This window comes from Phoca vitulina, unplaced genomic scaffold, assembly GCF_004348235.1.
Source record: "Phoca vitulina isolate PV1807 unplaced genomic scaffold, GSC_HSeal_1.0 scaffold61, whole genome shotgun sequence".
NCBI classification, from domain to species: Eukaryota; Metazoa; Chordata; class Mammalia; order Carnivora; family Phocidae; genus Phoca; species Phoca vitulina.
The window spans coordinates 1,953,442-1,973,027 of record NW_022589764.1 but is presented as its reverse complement, the minus strand read 5'-3'; the positions used below and the strand labels follow the sequence as shown (position 1 = coordinate 1,973,027).

The 19,586-nt window shown below is 41.3% G+C and overlaps 1 long non-coding RNA gene across 1 annotated transcript in view; it reads left to right on the top strand.

The window, feature by feature from the left end:
- LOC116623825 overlaps positions 1-19,586 on the top strand; it is a 38,602-nt gene that overhangs the window by 16,560 nt on the left and 2,456 nt on the right. The window contains exon 2 of the long non-coding RNA XR_004297768.1: positions 3,070-3,160. This is a non-coding gene — a long non-coding RNA (uncharacterized LOC116623825). The remainder of the gene's footprint in view (positions 1-3,069; positions 3,161-19,586) is intronic.

Sequence of the window (19,586 nt, the reverse complement as noted above, 5' to 3'; positions counted from 1 at the left end):
TAAAGTCACAGTTTAACTGAGCCAGTGATAAAAGATGATGCAGTGCAGATCTTGAAATGTCGACAGAAATAGATAATTTTGTTAATTATCATCTGGTCAGTTTGGAATTTCATGGTTAATAAACACAGTATGAAAGAAGGAGGAATATTTGCCAAAATAGCTTTTTTCCTTAAAGCACGTTACCCAAAATATATTTTCCTCATAATTTTTTTATCATTAAGACAAAGGAATGCATACATTGCGCAATATTGCTATTTGCTCAAATACCAAACAGCGTGTCTCAATTTTTATTTAAAAAAAATTTTTTTTATCAACTGAGGTGAATATGGCAGAAAAACCATAAATATAAGGATTAAGGCTGCATGAAATTTGAGTTCATTCGAATGATAAACCCAAAGTAAAACCCAGATGAACTTACCAAATTTCATTTGCTATCCACCTGAAACTATAAATCCTCTTCTGGCATTTGAGAGTAGAAAGGAGGTTCACTGAAAATTCAAACCAGGTTTTCCTAAACCTGACCCAGACTCACTAACTTTAGGTAAACTACAGTTGTGTTGTGGCTTCATAGCGAAACTTTCATCCCACTTTAGCTAATGATGAATAGATGATGGGCAGGGGAAGAGAACCAGAAGATGTTTTTGCAATGGCTGTTTTGTCTTTTTCTTTTTTTCCCCACATTTCCTGTAAAGTTCAGAAGTAGGGAAGAACAGTATATGAAGCAAATTTTCAATGATGTATGTGGAGAGATGACCACTTAGGAGAGACAGAGGGGGAAATTGACCGTGAAATACACATAGGATTTTTTAAAAAGGAGAATCCCGGCAAAATACTGCTAACCAACATTTCTTGAGTGCTTACTGTAATCAGGCACTGTTTTAAGCACTTTACCTGTGGTGATTCAGCTTGGTTTACCATAATAGTACCAGACAAACACTATTATCTCTATTTTGCTGATAAGAAAGAGTAGGCACAGGAAAGTTACATAACTTGCACTGCCCAAGGTTACATGGCCCCGAAGGGGATCTGAACCCCAGAATGTCTGGTTCTGGAATATCCGCATTCCAGCACCACGCCATGCTGACCCTGCAGAGGAAATGGAATTACCATGTTGTTGGGGAAAGAAACTGCTAGAGACTATGGATGGGAGAGATATTTTCCTGTTTTTTAAACTACTAAGAACAGTAGTAAATTTAACGGGAAAGGCTCAAGTAGAGAAAGCTCAGTGTTGTCTAACCTCATCCCAGAAGTGGGAAGGGAATTGACATCGCAAATCTCCCGTAGGTCTTTGTGGAGCTTCCACTTAGAATGTGACGTAAGTAGGATACCCTATGCTAAGGAGATAGAGATAAATGGAGTAGAATTTTTTTTTAAGATTTATTTATTTATTTTAGAGAGAGAGAGTGCGTGGAGGGGGGGCAGGTAGGCAGAGGGAGAGGGAGAGAGAGAATCTGAAGCAGACTGTGCTGAGTGCGGAGCCTGACCTGGGGCTCCATCCCATGACCCTGAGATCGCAACCTGAGCCAAAACCAAGAGTCTGACACTTAACCAGCCGAGCCACCAGGTGCCCCTGGAAAGGAATTTATTTATTTATTTATTTATTTATTTATTTATTTTTAAAGATTTTATTTATTTATTTGACAGAGAGAGAGATAGCGAGAGCAGGAACACAAGCAGGGGGAGTGGGAGAGGGAGAAGCAGGCTTCCTGCCGAGCAGGGAGCCCGATGTGGGACTCGATCCCAGGACCCTGGGATCATGACCTGAGCTGAAGGCAGACGCTTAACGACTGAGCCACCCAGGCGCCCTGGAATGGAATTTAAAGGAAAAAAGTACAAGAATGACCCAGTGAGAGATTGGGGAGGAAAGATTAAATAATAATAATAATAAAAAGTAAATAAGTAAAACTTGGAGAAACATTAGTTAATGTAGAACTCAACAGGATTCCAGAAATATTTAGAGGAGAAACGAAGACTTAAAAATGTCATGAAGGATATTGTAAATAGGTAAAAAGGAAATTCTAAGAGAAAAGCAAATTAAGGGAACTCAGATTTTTGTCAATGACTTGCCAGATCCATAATGAAAGCTATATTCTCTTGGAATCCTGAAGAGATTTCACAGGAAAGACAAATTTTGTTCCCTGCCTTGTGTAGGTTGACTTAAAGATAGGCTGAAAAAAATATGGTTTAAAAACTGCTTTACATAATATATAATGTATATATATATATATTTAAAATCTATAATCATAATAATGTGGAATGCCCCATAATCTTTATATTCATATTCTAATTTAATCCTCACGGTGAGTTGCAAGGTATCTATTACCGTCTGCACTTTATAGATATGGAAACTGAGGCTCAGGGAGGTTATGTTGCCTGTCCGGGGTCACGCAGCCTATAGTCCCCGCGACTGTTCCCAATCCTGGACTAAGACCTCCCAGAACACCACAATCACTGGCTTCTCTTGCATAGCATCCCTAGGACTTTACCCAGAAAATGATGTCATAAAACAACTGGTTTTCGGCCAAATTCATCACGGTGCGTTACCCTCAAGGAACGTACCGATAAGAATACATTATGCCAAGATGAGACATAGCCCAGCTTCTGAAATCTGGCTGGCATCCTCTAAGAGGTGGCCCTGTCTGCTCGGCTCTTGGAGAAGCTGAGCCTGTTAGGTAAACACCCGGATGTCGGCTCGGGTGTGGGAGCAAATGATAGATGAATGAACATCCGAAAACAGAATGGATCTCCCCGAGCAGGCCCCAAGCCTCCTGTGTTTACCGGCCCCCAGATGAAATCACCTGGCTGTTTATAGGAGTCTTAGTGCTGATGAAAAGACAGTTACACTCCAAACTTTTCCCTGCCAAAGGAGAAAATTCCCAGGTCCTTTAAAAAGTATGTAAAGCGTCTGATCTGAAAAGTGGCAACAGCATTTGGGACCAATTACCCACATTAAGAGGCAACAATGCTCTGTTTACACTTTGTAGCCAAGAGCCCTTTGGCTCTGGCCCACAGGCAGGAGATTGTAAATTACACAAATTTCAGCCTAACTTGACTTCTCTTTTGACCTAGGTGTCTGAGTGTAGAGAAAAGCGGATAGAAAAGCCTGGTTGCTGTTTGCCCTAAAGCTTCATCGGATGGGGAACTGAATGTTTTCTTCCAGGTAAGACATTTAGTCTTACATTCCTGCAATGAAAGCAGTGGATTCTTTTATCACTCAGGGAGGGGTCTGACTGTGTATGATGGGTCACGATAGCGTTTTTCAGTCTGCTACCCCTCCAAAATCATTTTTGCAAAAGAAGTTAAAAAATAAAGCCTCCTTGACATCTTTTGGTTAGTTAACCATAGCATTCCAGTTTAGCTCCATTTTCCAAAATACCATAGATTAATCAGTAGCAAATGGGAGATCATGAAGTTACGTCGCGAGAGCGGCGCTGCTGAGCATGGTCAGAGGTAGATGGTGGCCAGGATAGCCGTTGTGGGCAAAAAAAAAAAGAGGCACCATCTGGTCCAAAACTCAGAGGCTGGTAGGGATTTGAATCATTTGGGCTTGAGATTTAGGTTCCTCCCTTTACAAAGGAGGACCAGTCCCCACTTGGAGTAACCCTGATAATTCCAGAAGTTTCTTCGAAAATTTTCGTCTTTCTTTTAACATAATCCTGATGTTAAGGGCTTGACCTTGCGGGTGAAAGGAACCACAAAGTTCAAACAGCAAGGAGGAGAAATGGGAGGCACAGGCCTGCCAAACACAGCGGTGTGGAAAAGACAAGCCATTATTTTACCGATAGGCGTGATGCATATGTGTTCAGAGATGTATAATCCAACCATTCTAATACCACATTTAGACCATCCCATTGGAAATATCCACAGGCATGGAGATTTTCAAGTTCTTTTTCAAGTTCTCTAGATTGGATAGTCATTTAGGAGAAAACATGATGGAGGTGGTGACTGTGGAGTAGTATGGGAATTTTGATGTTCAAAGCAGTCTCCTAACTCAAGAATCCGGTGTCCCCTTAATGGAGGCTGTCTTCTGAGACAACTCCTATTTGATGCAATTTCCAGTCCCCCTCCCACGTCAACACATTTTTCTGATAAAAACTGATCAACAACCAACAGGGATTTTTCTGACCCTGGTTTATCTCAATAATTTATCATTTTCTGCAGTGTCAGAGCTTCCTGACATTTACAATTAACTCACAAATTAACTTAGAAATGATAGTAAGCTCTCAGCTAAATGATCTAGTGGCCACTGGGGACCAGACCAATTTTCTAGAATAAGGTTAGGACTAAGTTGCTCTGGAACAATGCTGAGGTTGGTTGTGTAGAAATAGTGATTTAAGTGTGAGCAGGAATCGAGGTATAAAAGGGGAGATTTTATCTGCCCCTGATTCCATTAGTTATTCAGTCCCTGTGAGATATTTCTTCATCTGTGAAACAGGGGTAACTGGTTTTAAAAATGTTTCGGAATTCAAGGCTCCATAATGGAATCAAGAAGTCTTGAGTCTTTTCCTTAGAAGGAAGCTTGGAGAACACTGGTCCAGCTTCTCACTGAAGCCAGTGGTCTGGAGATAGGCAGATGGCCAGGCTGACATGGATTCAGCAATTTGTAAGAGTTGTACATTTAAGGCAGGTAGCATATCTGTGTGAAGGTCTGGGTGAAGGCTTCCAGACAGGGCCAGCCCCCTAGAGAGATGGGAGGGGCAGGGCTCACTCTCCCCAAGGCTATCACTGTTGGAACTTTGTTTTTAGAAATTTTTGTTCCTTCCATGGGAGCAAAAATCTGTGTCTCTGGACCATCTTTCTATTGGGTTGGATTCTGTCCTCAGAAGCAGCATAACTCAACCTCATCCCTCTACCATACGACAGACTTTCAAACACTGGAAGATAACTTTTGCTCTCCTCACCCCCTCAAGGCCACCACTTTTGTTTTATTGGCAAAATTCTCCAGTTCCACATATGACCGGGACTCAGTGGTTTTGTTTTCTTTGGTTGGCCTTGGTGTGCCAGATTTTCTTAAGAAGTGTCCAGCAACAAATAAAATACTTAGAAGTCTCATGACCAGAGCTGTCCACCACGTCATGTGATAGGCTTTGAACAGAGTCCTGAGTCAGGGAGGAGTCAGATCCATGGAGTCAGATCTCAGCCATGGAGTCAGATCTCAGCCATGGAGTCAGATCTCAGCCGTGTAGGGCTGTTCAGGGGATTTATTGCATTTAAGATCGTCTTATGTTTATACCCATTAAATTGCATTTTGATTTGGCTTTTTGGTAGCTTATAGAGTCTGTCTGTCTCATCTTTGGTTCCTTTACAAATTGACTAGCAGGTTTTTTACAAAGTTGTGTGTTGTTGTTTTGTTTTGTCTTTCTAAGTAAGCTTTACACCCAAGCCCAACGTGGGGCTTGAGCTCATGACCCCAAGATCAAGAGTCATGTGCTCTATCCACTGAGCCAGCCAGGTGCCCGTCTTTTACAAAGTTTTGCCCAATCATTGATCTGAATATTGCAGAAGCCAGGGTTTCTGGAGTTTCTAGGGTCTTTGATGTCACTAGTCATTATGTTGAGAATAGTTGCCGATTTATTTCTTCAATTAGCTCATAAGCAGTGATTAATAGTAGGCTCTCTGGAAGTAGATTGCCTGGGTTTAAATCCTGGGTCTCCTGATATACCAGTGTGTGACCGTGAGCATGCTGATTTATCTGCCCGTGCCTCAGTTTCCTCATCTGTAAATGGGGATAATAATGTAACTCTCACATATGGTTGTTTTGAAGATTAAGTGAGTTAATATATGTAAAGCACTTAGACTAGTGACAGGCACGTAGCATGTACTATTTATTATATAAAGAAAATAAATCAAGACAAGCTCCCTACGGATAGGGACCAGTATCTCATTTATAGCTGTATCTCTAGAGACTAATACTGTGCCTGGAATATATTTGGGGCCAATATACTGGGTAAATAGACAAATGAGTTTCCATAGTGTTCTGGACACTGGTGCAAGCAGACAATATAATCAATGCTAGGGTTTCTAATGCTAACAGGTTTTCTTTTCTTTTCTTTTTTTTTTAAAGATTTTATTTATTTATCTGACAGAGAGAGACAGAGAGAGGGAACACAAGGAGGGGCAGTGGGAGAGGGAGAAGCAGGCTTCCTGCTGAGCAGGGAGCCCAATGCGGGGCTCGATCCCAGGACCCTGGGATCATGACCTGAGCCGAAAGCAGACGCTTAACGACTGAGCCACCCAGGCACCCCCAGATTTTCAATATTATTATAAAAAAGATCCTGACTATGGAAAGAGGTCACGTCTATTCAACCTCAGGCGATCATCATGGTGGTTATTTTGCTGCTAATTTTTCTGTGAATGATCACCAGTGTCACCCGTGTCTTTCGTGATGCTAATCTATCGTCTCTGTTTAGCACGGAAGGCCAGGATAGTCACACGTGTAAGTCCAGTCTCAACTGAGGGAAAAAAAAAAAAAGATTCTGCTTAGTTTGCTTGCACCAAGCTGAGAGGGGACACGAAAAGAAGCTTAACCAAAGAATGCTAGTGTTCCTGAGTCAGATCTCCACATTGTTTAAACTTTTGCAGATTCCCCAGCATTGGGCAGACTCATTCAAAAATACATGCTCGAAAAATTAAATGTCCTAAACATCATCCATGGCATGGAAGTTCCTGCATTTCCCTACCTTCCCATTACCGCCCAAACCTTAAGTGCTAACATCAGGGTAGGTCTTGATTTAAGCACAGAACAACATAACGCTCCCCTGGGTTCAGCTTCAGTATATTAAATCCGGTTCTTGTTGGATTGAAAATTTAAATCTCTCCGAGATCTCTTTTCCATGTAATTCCCTTTGAACTTCTGTCCATGCTAATTTTAAACACGTTCGGTATTTTCCTCCTTCTATATGAATACAGTCGGGCTCAAAGAAGGAAATTCACCAGTGTTTTCTCCTTTGTATGTGTTCAATAGGTACCCTTGAAGCAATTACCTACTGGGAGACGTGGGAGGAGCCACTCTGTGGGAGCAGGGGCCACCGGTAATATGATACGTGGTTGTTGTGTGTGTAAAGTGCTAATACTTTTGACAGCAACCATCCTAAAGGGGTGTAGCAAGTCATTTGAAATTTGTACACAGACTGCCCTATGCATTACGCATCGCCCGTATCATACCCATAATCTCCCAAGGCAGATATGCTATTACACTCAGTGGGCCAAGGTCTGCCGGGGCTTATATACGCACAACTCCCACTGATTCCGTGCTACTGAGCCACTTCAATGGGACTCGTCAGCGGCATAAATTTAGCCCGGGACCGTCACAACCACAGCGGGCGCAGCTAAACAGAGAGACCTGGCTATGTGTTAAAAAGGCTGAGGAAGAACAAAAAAGCTGCCAGTTTTCGTAAGAAATCTTATCCCTAGAGCGTTAAGAACTGTAGCCTGACACTCGCCACACTATCCTCATCCCACAACCTGCCGATCCCAGGCTGGGACTTGGAAGAAGCTAAAACAGAGTGGGCATTAAAAAAAAAAAAAAAAAGGCCTGCTACAGGGCATAAAACAATGCTTCACATCCAACCTTATTATGTGAGGGAAGAATTCCCCATGGGTGATCCTCAGAACATTTATTTATCAAACTGTAAAGGAACATCTTGGAACCAAGGGCCCTCTTTAAATATAGAATATTTAAAATATATAAGGCAAGAGTACAAAGATGCCCCGCTTTTGAAAGTTACTGGTCTATCCATTTGAGTCACACAGTGTCATGAGTGTTCTGATAAGTAGCATACATATCGTCATGCTAACGTGGGAATTGCTCCGTCAGTCACTTCATGGTGCCGTCCGCCATGTTATCTAACATGATTCTCTGGGAGCTCTTTCTTGGTCTTTCAGACATCCCCACATCAGAACTTATAAGTGATCGGGCATCACTGATCTCAAGCATGCAGGAAATTTCAGGATTTTAATTTCGACTCCGAGTCCTTGCCATTGCCAACAATGAAGTCTACTACTCCTAATCATCGAAAATGCTGTTGTCTGGTGAGCAGAGCCTAGGTTCAAATCCTTGCTTTGTGCCACACTAATTGTGTGTCTTGGGTATGCTGCTTGACATCTCTAAACCCCAGTTTTCTCATCTGTATCCTGAGGTGTCTAATATCTTCTTTGTTGTGATGCTGTGTGGACGACACCAAAAAAGATGTGTGAAGCACTCAGCACACCATAAGATCTGTTGAATGAATGGATGCGGTATCACACTGTATGATACGTAGTAGTCACTCAATAAAACTTCCTCTTCCTCCTTTTTCCTCTCTTCTTCCCCACCACAGTCTCATAAGTTAATGCTCATGCAAGCTTATGTTTATTAAGAAAAATACTGCCTTTAAAGAAAATGACTTAATTAAATAGTATTCTATGAATGACAAATGACCACACATTTAACAGAACACATTTAAAGCTATACTCATCCTTTGATTGTTGTTATAGAGAAGATAAGAATGATCTATTTAAAAGGAAAATGAAAAAATAAAAAATAAGGAACCAAATTAGACATTCAGTCAAGTCTGATTAATGGCTACTTCCAATGGAGATTTTAGCTGAGTTTAGGATCCTTGCACCTCTGACTGTTAATGTACAGTGGTAGGGGTGACCATTTTAAGAAGTCGAATGCCTAATTCATTCAAAGTGCACAGAGATTTTCTTTCTCAGTTTGGAAAGACCAAAAGTTGGGTACAATTCTGTTAATGCTATAAAACTGGTACGTTTTGTGATAATGAATTTAGATATAGAAAACTATCTTTCTCTGGAATAAATGTAGCTTTCCTGTCATTTCTTCATTTTTTTTTTTTTTTCATTTCTTCAATATGAGGACCCTAGTAGGGAGTAGAATTAATCATGTGTTAAAAAAATTACATCACCCCAAAAGACTTCCACTCATTCTACAAAAGGTAGTCCAGGTCATTTTTAAAAACTAACGCGTTCTCGAACAGGAAAAAGTGCAATAGGTTAATTTGAAAAGTATGAATAATTCAACACAGAATCATGCATTTCTTTTTACATATTTTCCCATATAAAACTGTTGCTTTATCATTGTTAAGTAAACTCCCACTGGTGCATGTAACTCCCTGAAAGCTCTGATAGGAGATGCAATATTGTGTTTAGTAGAATAAAGTAACAACTGAAGTTTAATATGTTTGGAAAGAGCACGTGCAGACCCGTGTAAGTGTGTGTGTGTGTAGGAACTGACTTTTTCAGTTCACAAAGTAATCTTCTCTGATTTGAACTTGCAGTTAAAAAATGTTGACCATGGGGGTGCCTGGGTGGCTCTGTGGGTTAAGTGACTTGGTTTTGGCTCAGTTCTTGATCTCAAGCTTTGTGGGATAGAGTCCCGGGTAGGGTTCCTTTGTCGGTGGGGAGTCGGCTTGAAGATTCTCTTCCTCTGCCCACCCCCCACACCGCTTGTTCTCTCTCTTTCTCTCAAAATAAATAAAGCTTAAAAAATAAAGAAAATGTTGACAGTGAAAAATAATTGAACAGGATTTGTACAAAGTTCAGGGAATTTGCAGAGCTTGGGCCTACGAATTTGGTAGTGAGGTAATCAAGTCAGCAAAATACAGGTAATCAAGTCAGCAAAAATACAACAAGATTTACTCGAAGTTTGGGTAGTAAATTAAGCTCTTAACAGAAAAGAAAATTGATATGCACATACTTCAAATATACACGAGGAACTCCTTAGATGTTCTTTGTCTTATCCGAGATAGTAAGAAAAATAATAGAATTTAGAGCTGCCTTGTGCCTTCCCACTTCACTTCTTTTGCGTGGGGCTGACCATAGGGCCTCTCAAGTCTGGCTCATTTTGTGTCGGTGAATCTTGTTTAACGGACATTCTTTTTACAAAACGAGGTAGTCCCCTGGCTGGACCACAGTTCGCCTCAGTTCTAGGGATCCCTCCATTCAGCCGGGTGTGGCCAATCATGGTATCACATCAGCCTGCATGGAATCGATTTAGGACACGGCGTGTTTCCTCGAAAATGAAATTCCGCATGAAAACAGGACCAACAAGGACATCAGAAAAGCGTTTTGGGAAAAGTGCCAGAAGTTGAGCGAGAGGCAAGGCAGAATCCTTGGTATCAGGGAGAAGGGGAAGAGGGTCAGACGGAAAGAGAAGCGAAAGGAAAAGCAGGGCAGGAGGAGAGGCACGGAGGAGAGAAGGGGCCTAAATTAGAACAAGAGGCTATGTTTATTAATAACCTTGCTGACCCACAGGCCCCTGACACAAAATACAGTAAGTATTGTTGGAACACTCTGCTCTGTCACTCCTAGGAGGAGCAAATAAAATAGTGGGGGAAGCTGCAAACTTTCTGAGAATAGATTAAAAAAAAAAAAAAAAAAAGCCACCACAACAGAAAAAAGCCAGAATAGGGTGAAGGCACAGACTCACCGGCTGGAGCAGCCCTGCAGCCCGGGTTCCCCTTTATTTTCCTACAGCACCCTCTCTGGGCAATCTCCTGTAGGCTTCCATGCTTCCGGCAAACTAGAAGTGAAAACACACAAGGCAATTTTTTCTCGATTGCAAAAGTAATACATGTCCATTGTAGAGCGTTTAGAAATTGTGGAAACACGTGAAGAAATAAATAAAAATAGACTATAGTCCGGTCACCTGGGTGGCTCAGTCGGTTAAGCGTCTGCCTTCGGGTCATGATCCAGGGACCCTGGGATGGAGCCCCGCATCGGGCTCCCTGCTCAGTGGGGACCCTGCTTCTCCCCCTCCCTCTGCTTGTGCTCTCTTGCTCTCTCTGTGTCAAATAAATAAAATCTTTAAAAAAAAGAGACTATAGTCCCACTACTTCTTTCTTTACTTTTTTTTTTTTTTTTTTTTTTTTTAGAGAGAGAGAGAGCATGCACCCACACACAAGAGTATGGGGAGGGGCAGAGGGAGAGGGAGAGAGACTCTCAAGCAGACTTCATGCTGAGCTCGGAGCTGGAGGTGGGGCTCGATCCCACAACCCTGACATCACAACTGGAGCTGAAATCAAGAGTCCTCGGCTCCACCCACTGAGCCACACTGGTGCCCCTCCACGTTTTTACTGACATGTATGCTTGAAAAGTAAGATTGAGGCCCTGCTATCATCCACTAGTTTGTGATTAATTTTTTTTAAGATTTTATCTATTTATTTGACAGAGAGAGATGCAGTGAGAGAGGGAACACAAGCAGGGGTAGTGGGAGAGGGAGAAGCAGGCTTCCCGCCGAGCAGGGAGCCTGATGCGGGGCTCGATCCCAGGACCCTGGGATCATGACCTGAGCTGAAGGCAGATGCTTAACCAACTGAGCCACCCAGGCATCCCTGTGATTTGGTTTTCCCATCTGACAAGTCATAATAAGTATTTGCTCCTGTGTTGAAACTATTGTAAAGCATGATTTTTATGTTGGCATCCTGTTACCTTATTTGTAGGTATCATAATTCAGTTTACCTCTGGTTAGATATTCATGTGGTTTATTAACTTTTGGCCTTTATAAAATCTTTGTGTGTATCTCCATTTCTTCTTGAAATTACTATAAGCAAAATTCCTGGGTCAAAAAGCCTTTTTTTTTTTTTTCTTGTCTAAGATTTGCAGAGCTGCTCTCCAAAGTGTTTATGCCAATTTATATTCCCACCTGCAGTGAATGAGAATGCAGAATTCACAAAACCATCATTAAGTCTCCCCAAACTAAGATAAGAAACTTAGAATCCTATTTTGATTTGTATTTTTTTGATTATTTGTGATGCTAAGTTTCTTCATGTTTCTTGGCTATTTGGCTTGTTTTGTGAGTATGTAATTTGCCCGTTATTTACACTTTTATTTATTTAAAAATTTACAAAATTGAGTTTCTGTTAAATTGTAAAACTTCTTTACATGTTAAGTGTATTAACTCTTTCACTATCAAGCACTGCAAGCATTTTGTCCTTTTTATCATTTGATTTTTAATTGTTAATGGATTTTTTAAGAAGATTTTATTTATTTATTAGAGAGAGAGAGAGAGAGAGAATGCGAGTAGGGGGAGACACAGAGGGAGAGAGAGAATCCCAAGCAGACCCGAGGTTTGATCTCATGACCCTGAGATCAGGACCTGAGCTGAAGTCAGAAGTCAGATGCTTAACCAACTGAGCCACTCAGGTGCCCCAATAGTTAATGGATTTTTAATGTATATGTTTATAAATCCAAGTACATAAATATTTTCCTTTATTCATTCTTCCTCTGCTTTTATGTTCAGAAAGGCTTTGTACACAAATCCCAGGGTCAGATAAATATCAATCTACATTTTCTACTGCTTTTATGACTATTTTTTAAAAAAATGTTTAAATCTCTTACTTGTTTGGAATTTGTTTTGGTCTGTGTAGTAAGAATCTATATACCGAAGCCTCTTTTCCTTACTGATCTTAATCTTGTATGTTATTGGGCCTGTTTCTGTATTTTTCAATTTTATTTCATTATCTTCATATCTCCACTGCTTCTTCAGCCAAAACCCTCCCTTTTTTTATTATTACAATTTAAGACTATGCTTTCATATCCAGTAATTCAAGTTTGTCATCCTTACAATTAGTTTTCTGGGTTATACTCCCCTCTTTATTATTCTGTAAGAACTCATCCAGTTCAAAATGTACGTGAATACAATTTATACATTAATGTGTGGGCACTTGAAGTCCTTAATACTCAGTTTTCTTGGCTACAAGTAAAACATGCCTCTCATTTATCTTTTCCTGCAAATTTCTGCCAAGTTGTGGTTTCTTCATGTCATATCTCAATATAGTCAAAAAAAAAGTTTATTGATTGTTGTTGTGAATCCTGTTTCTCTATTAAATTTTATAAAACTGCTGAGGAAAGTTGCCTATGTACATATTTTTATTTGGCATTTGCCACTTTCCTGCTTTTTATTCACAAAGTTTGCCAGTTGATTCTTTTGAACCATATAGGTAAATATTATCATCTGCAAATAATGATAATTTTTTCCTCTTCCTCGAAATGACGTAATTTCTTCATTTTTTCCTCTTATTGCAAAAGATTAGAACTTTCAAATTATTTTAAAATATTCTTTATTGGACACGCCTCCAGTATTTCGCTACTAAGTTTGATGGCCTGAATACATTGTATTTTTGAAGAACTCTGGCTTCTGTAAAGTGTTTTTGGCTTCAAATGGCTATCTCCCTCCTGAACCTTTTGTTCACTGGTCCACTTGGATGTCTCCCAACCCTCTCTGCCTAGAGCTGAACAAGTCTTACCCTTTTCTTTTTTTTCTCTTTTAAAGATTTTATTTATTTATTTATTTATTTATTTATTTATTTATTTATTTATTATTTTAGAGAGGGAGAGCAAGAAAGAGCGTGAGCTGGGGGAGGGGCAGAGGGAGAGGGAGAGAATCTCAAGCAGACTCTGCACAGTGTGCAGAGCCCGGTGTGGGGCTTGATCTCAAGACCCTGAGATCACGACCTGAGCTAAAATCAAGAGTCGGATGCCAGGGTGCCTGGGTGGCTCAGTCGGTTAAGCATCTGCCTTCAGCTCGGTTCATGATCCTAGGGTCCTGGGATCGAGCCCCACACAGGGCTCCCTGCTCGGCAGGGAGTCTACTTCTTCCTCTCCCTCTGGCCCTCCTCACTGCTCCTGTACTCTGTCTCTCTCAAACGAATAAATAAAAAAATCTTTAAAAAAAAAAGAGTCAGGTGCTTAACCAACTGAGTCACCCAGGCACCCCAAGTTTTACCCTTTCATACATAAAAGTGTTCTATCTCTATACAGACAACCCCACCTCTTACCTACTGATGCTTTTTTTTCTTATCATCCACATTTCACTGTGGGAGATCAGTTCTCAGACCAACACATTCATTACAAATCCGAACCACTACTGTTTTAGTTAGTACATCATATGAAACGACCAGGCTATTTTCTGCCAACTTAAAAGTTAGCGTCTTGTGGAAGAATTTGTTTTTAATGTTTGCATTTTAAGAAAATGCTGAACTATTTTCTCACATAGGAATTATTTCATTTGAATTTGCTGACTTTTTGCCAGCAAAAAGCAAAAAGAACCTGGGATTTTGCCGATGCCATGCTAAGAGGGTTGGTTCTGTGGGTTAGATGGGTTAGAACAATATGTAAAAACAGACTGAGAAAGAGTGACAGTAACAGTTAGCAATGGTGGGGGTCACCTATGTGGAGGGAGAAGGGTGCATGCCTTTGGAGAGGGGTCAGGCCTAATAACCGTGGGAAGTTGAATGGTCTCTCTATCACTCTGAGACTCCATTTCTGCAACTCTAAGTTTGGGGTCATCACCTGTTTTGCAAGTATAATGTAAGAATGACAGACGATGAGTGTAAAGCATCTGGTAAGACACGTGGCCCCTATCAGGCACTTACTAAGAGAAACTGTAAGCTTCTGGCTAGGTTTGAAGGCAGGATGACGGACCATGTTATAGATAATAAAATGGAAAGAAAAGACCTTTCTCTGCTACACAGAGTTAACCCCAAGCATGTTTAAGAATTTCAGGATTTAGGGGCGCCTGGGTGGCTCAGTTGGGTAAGTGTCTGCCTTCAGCTTGGGTCACGATCCCAGGTTCCTGGGATCGAGTCCTGCATCGGGCTCCCCACTCAACGGGGAGTCTGCTTCTCTCTCTCTCCATGTACCCCTCTGTCGTGCTCTCTCTCTCTCAAATAAATGAATAAAAATCTTAAAAAAAAAGAATTTCAGGATTTAGCCAACAGGCAGTGCTGTATGTGCCATGGGTTCTAAAGGCCCCCAAGTCTCCACCTTAAGGCAGTGGAAACCCTTAGTCCTCCTCTTCTCTATCTGGTTTGGCCATTTATGTGAATGCCAAACATCACTGGGCCCCGCTTTCCATCCCACCCTGATAGAGTATGAGCTCTGAATGTTTAGATTTCAACGGCCTCTGAGCAGGACCAGAAGGCCTCCTCATTTTGATAATATAGTAAAATAGTCATTGTGACTATGTGCCAGGCATTTAAGAACTTCCTTGTCAACCCCCCTTAATTTTTCCAATTTGTTAGCCTGGAAAACGCCCTTATTAGTATCAAACTTAGGTCTTAACAAGGCAGGATAAAGTTTTTCTTCTATCTTTCCCAAAGTGAAGCTAGCGATCTGGATTTTTTTTTTTTTTTTTTTACTTGATGGGAGGTTTCTGTATTATTATTGTTTAAAGTCAATTATCCTTTACTTTGTGTTCTTTTTCTGTTGTTTATTTTATCTGTCCTTCTCTCCCAGAGGGGCAGAATTAAGGCCCCCATTTGGTTTTTATTAGTGTAATCAGTTAATAGCTCTTCGATAATGCTTTACTTATTGTGTTAATTTTCTGCAGTTATGTCCAAAGGCAGCTTCCTGGAAGACCACATTTAAAAAAAGAAAAAGAAGATCTAACATTTCTTCTTTAATGGGTCCACTTAGCATTTATAGTTTCAGCTAAGATTATGGAACACTGTTGATTTACAAGAGTATTGAAAATATATATCAACAGCAGCTACTATTTTAAATAGATCTGTGGTAACCCTAAAAATTCCATTAGTATGGTGAAGGTACGAACACTGCTCGTGGTGTTTCTGTTGACATGGCTTATCACATCAATTCTTTGGATTTATCTGGAACGCGTTAGAGGTACGGGTGTACGCCTTTCCCATGCATTTGGTGCCAGTCACTGTAGTTCTATTGTGTCAGCAGCTAAACTCTGCTTTCCAGGGACCACCGTCCAATTGCTAGTGGCAATTTTTTTTTTTTTTTTTAATAGGCTCTACATCCAGCACGGAGCCCAGTGCGGGGCTTGAACTCACAATCGTGAGATCAAGACCTGAGCTGAGATCAAGAGTCGGTTGCTAACCAACCGAGCCACCCAGGCGCCCCGTTGGTGGGGATTTTAATGGGAACGTATCCTACATGGACTTTAGTACTCAGAGAGTAGTCCTCAAATTAAAGTGGAGCTTCGGGGCAGAGCATAGGGACAAACTAACTTACTTGAAGGGTCACAAAAAAGAGATTGATGATCAATGTGATAGATTGAGCCCCGATGGTAGGTTGTATTCTGAATTAAATGAATGTACTGAAGCAAAGAGAACATGACTCAGTGATTGGCATCATGGGTTCTAGACCCACCTCGGACACGAATTAGCTCTAGAACTTCCTGGGACATGAACTGGCTCTAGACCCACCTCGGACACGAACTAGCTCTCAGGCCTCTCAGGGCCTCAGTTCCGTCCTCTGTAAAGCGAGAAGTTGGGATGAAGGTTCTAAAGTTCCTCCCAGCTTTCACCGTCTCTGCAATGTTCAGTCAGTGGTCGCTCTATGCACGCATTTAGTGAGGAGGAATCATTAGCAGGTGACCGAATTAGGATTAGAATGCCTTCGGGTCATTGTTAAGTTTTGGGACATGAAGTGGGTGCTTAGCACAAAATGGGGGCCCATCAGTGCTTTTATAATAAATCCGTTTTTATGGTGACGCCTAAGTGAAATTCTATTTTGGAGAACTGTTCTTGGTCCCGCCCAATGGCTGTGAGTGGATGTGGGAAGAGCACCAGAGGGTAAGTCACAGAGCCCTGCTGTGGGAGCCTGGGCAAGTCACTTTCTCTCCTTGGGTCTTTCCCCCTTCATTTGTCAAACAAAGGGGGTGGAGGAGAATCACCAAGGTAGCTTCTAACTAAGGGAGTCCGTAGCCTTGTAAGAATTGGCTGCCGTGTAAAGCAAATGAGAAGGTTCTGATGTTCCCCCGACATCCAGTGCCCAGAGCAGTTGGAGCATGTTAGCTGCAATTTCGTGCTTGCTGGGAAACATGACGTGGGCTTGCTACGGAGACAGGCTGGGAAGGAGAGGACAGAAAGGAGATCTGTGCGCTAAGGGTTGGCTGGGGAAATTTTATGCAAAGAAGGAAATGAGGTTTCCTGTAATTGCCTGTTTCTGAGCTACAGAATGTATCCAATCCTGTGTTTAAAACGATGCGATGCGGGGTGCCTGGGTGGCTCAGTTGTTAAGCGTCTGCCTTCGGCTCAGGTCATGATCCCAGGGTCCTGGGATCGAGTCCCACATCGGGCTGCCTGCTCGGCGGGAAGCCTGCTTCTCCCTCTCCCACTTCCCCTGCTTGTGTTCCCTCTCCCGCTGTGTCTCTCTCTGTCCTATAAATAAATAAATAAAATCTTAAAAACAAAACAAAACAAAACAAAACGATGCGATGCCTCGTTGTTAGCGCAGTACGCCACCTGTTTTTTCTGCCTCTGTACCTGCCAGTACTGATGATGTTTGAGAACTTTCCTTTCAAAGAGGGCAGTGGAAGGCCACAGGGCAAAGTCAAGACAGAGCATATTTGAAAGGAAGAGGGGAGAAGCCCATAGACATTTCAATGGAAGTATTTTTAAGGCATTTCAAGGAGGAGTCTGAGAAATAATTACAAAGTTTAAAAAGGAAGAATCTTGACTTTGATCTGATTTTCTTCTGTAAAGCAATTAGGTCCATCATTTTTTTAAGGGCTAAGCTGAAAATTCTAATGGCTGGACCCAAACACTTTCATTTGTGTCTTGGCACTTCTAAATTCCAAAAGAAAAAAAAAAGTTTAAAAATTTATTAAGGTGATTTTTGCAGAGGGATTAATGCATAAAGCATTTGCTGGTCAGCTCTCGTAAAGGCTACAGCACCATAGTATAGCTGAGATTAAGAGCTAGATGTAAATCATGCAAGAGTCCAATTAATAGCACCGAACTAAGGAATCTATAAAGTTGATCTGATGAAAGGAGGAAAAACTGTCAAGGTATGATTGGAATTTTCCGTTCCAATTGCTGTTGGGGATTTTAATGGGAATGTATCCCACATGAATTTCTTCCTCACCAGCCTGGTCCACGGGATAGGCACTGAGGTAAGGAGAGGATATTTGATATGTGTTCTATTGATGTTAGATGTGAATGAGTGAAAGATCTAACACTGAGCTTAAGGGTTTTCTCCAGCTCGAGACTGTACTATGCTCGGAGGGAGTCTGTAGTGTGCACATTCCTACAACTTCCATATGCCCCAGAGGGAACAGAGCAGGATTGGAGCTCTAAATAACCCTAATGATATCGGGTAGGAGCCCATCAGGGAGTTGTTCGAGTTTGTCAGAGCATATTAAAATACAATGCATTCACATCATCAAAAAGGGTACATCAGTCTGTGCATACGTTCCTTTCTGATATTAAATTTGTCCAGGGACTATTCAAAATTACACCCCGCCTACCTGTACTCCCTCCCTTAAGTGAATAAACATGCCGAAGAAGGGGAGAGTAAATCAGAATAATGCACGTTGGTGAAAGTCCTATAATTGAAATCATTATTGCTTAAGACACCATTGCTTAAATCAGCCCTATCATAAATCAGTGCTTTTCACAAGTGAAGGTTTAAAATAAAGTGCTGTTTAAACAGATTGGGTCTCTTAAAAGGCGTGATGCAATTGGGAAGCTCTGGAAAATGGATAAAAAAGTGGTTTCTGAAGAGATACACTGGTTCCAGCATTTTATCTTCCACTTAATTTAAAAAAAAAAAAATTACCTAGTCCTTTCTTAGAAATTACATATTGAAGGCCTGTAATGGCCAAGCCTTTAACCCATTAAAAAAATTTACTCCCAGGAACAGTTAATATTTGACGTTTAATTGCTTTTTCTTGTTGGAGAGGAAAATCTGTTTCTTTCCTTCCTTTCTTGATTGACTTTTCAAAAATCACCTTGTGAGCTATAAAGATGGAGAGGAGTAATTGATTTTCAAAAACTCAAGTGCATGCACATGTATTCACATATGTGTGTGTGCGTGTGTGTGTACATTACAACCTCTGAGTACCAGGCACGGGGGCTTGCCCCGCAATCACTGTGCAAGGCAGGTGTTACTATTTCTAGTTAACAGAGATGCAGCCAAGGCCCAGAGTGGTTGATTTCTTGCATAGGGTCACACAGGTAGTAAGTGATGGGAGGCTGAGTCTTTATTCCTCCAACCCTGTTGCCTGCCTGTGGGGACGCTTCATGCCCAGGTGTGCAGACGTCCATGGAGCAAGGACCAAAGGCCATGCCAATGATTCCCATCATTGGAGTAACTAATCCTTTCAGCCTGTTTAACCAGCACCACGTTCTGGAATTTAGCAAATAATGCCACGCCATCCACAAATGTCGAAAGAGTCCAACTCTGATTTGTGCCTGTTATGTGAATACTGCATTGTAGCTGAGCTAGGAGAAGCAGTTGAACCAGCCTTATCAGTGATAGCAACTGGGGAGAGATTTCTCCTTGGAGAGTTTTATGTGGACGAGCGGGGGGTTGGATGATCTCTTATTAGAAAAATGCCCATACGGACTTCAGATGAACTTCCGGGGCTCCTCAGGACTTGTTTCAAGAGTCTTAAAGAGGGTGTCATCAGGACATTGGTGTAGAAGGGGCAAGGAAAAGCCACTTTTCGGTTGCCCTGAGTTAGAAAATTTCCATTTCAACATTGTCAATCCCTCACCTTTTATGTGAGGTAAATTTATTACCAAAGGCCAAAGTGTTCCCTTTCTTTTTTTTTTCTTTCTTTCTTTCTTTCTTTCTTTCTTTCTTTCTTTCTTTCTTTCTTTCTTTCTTTCTTT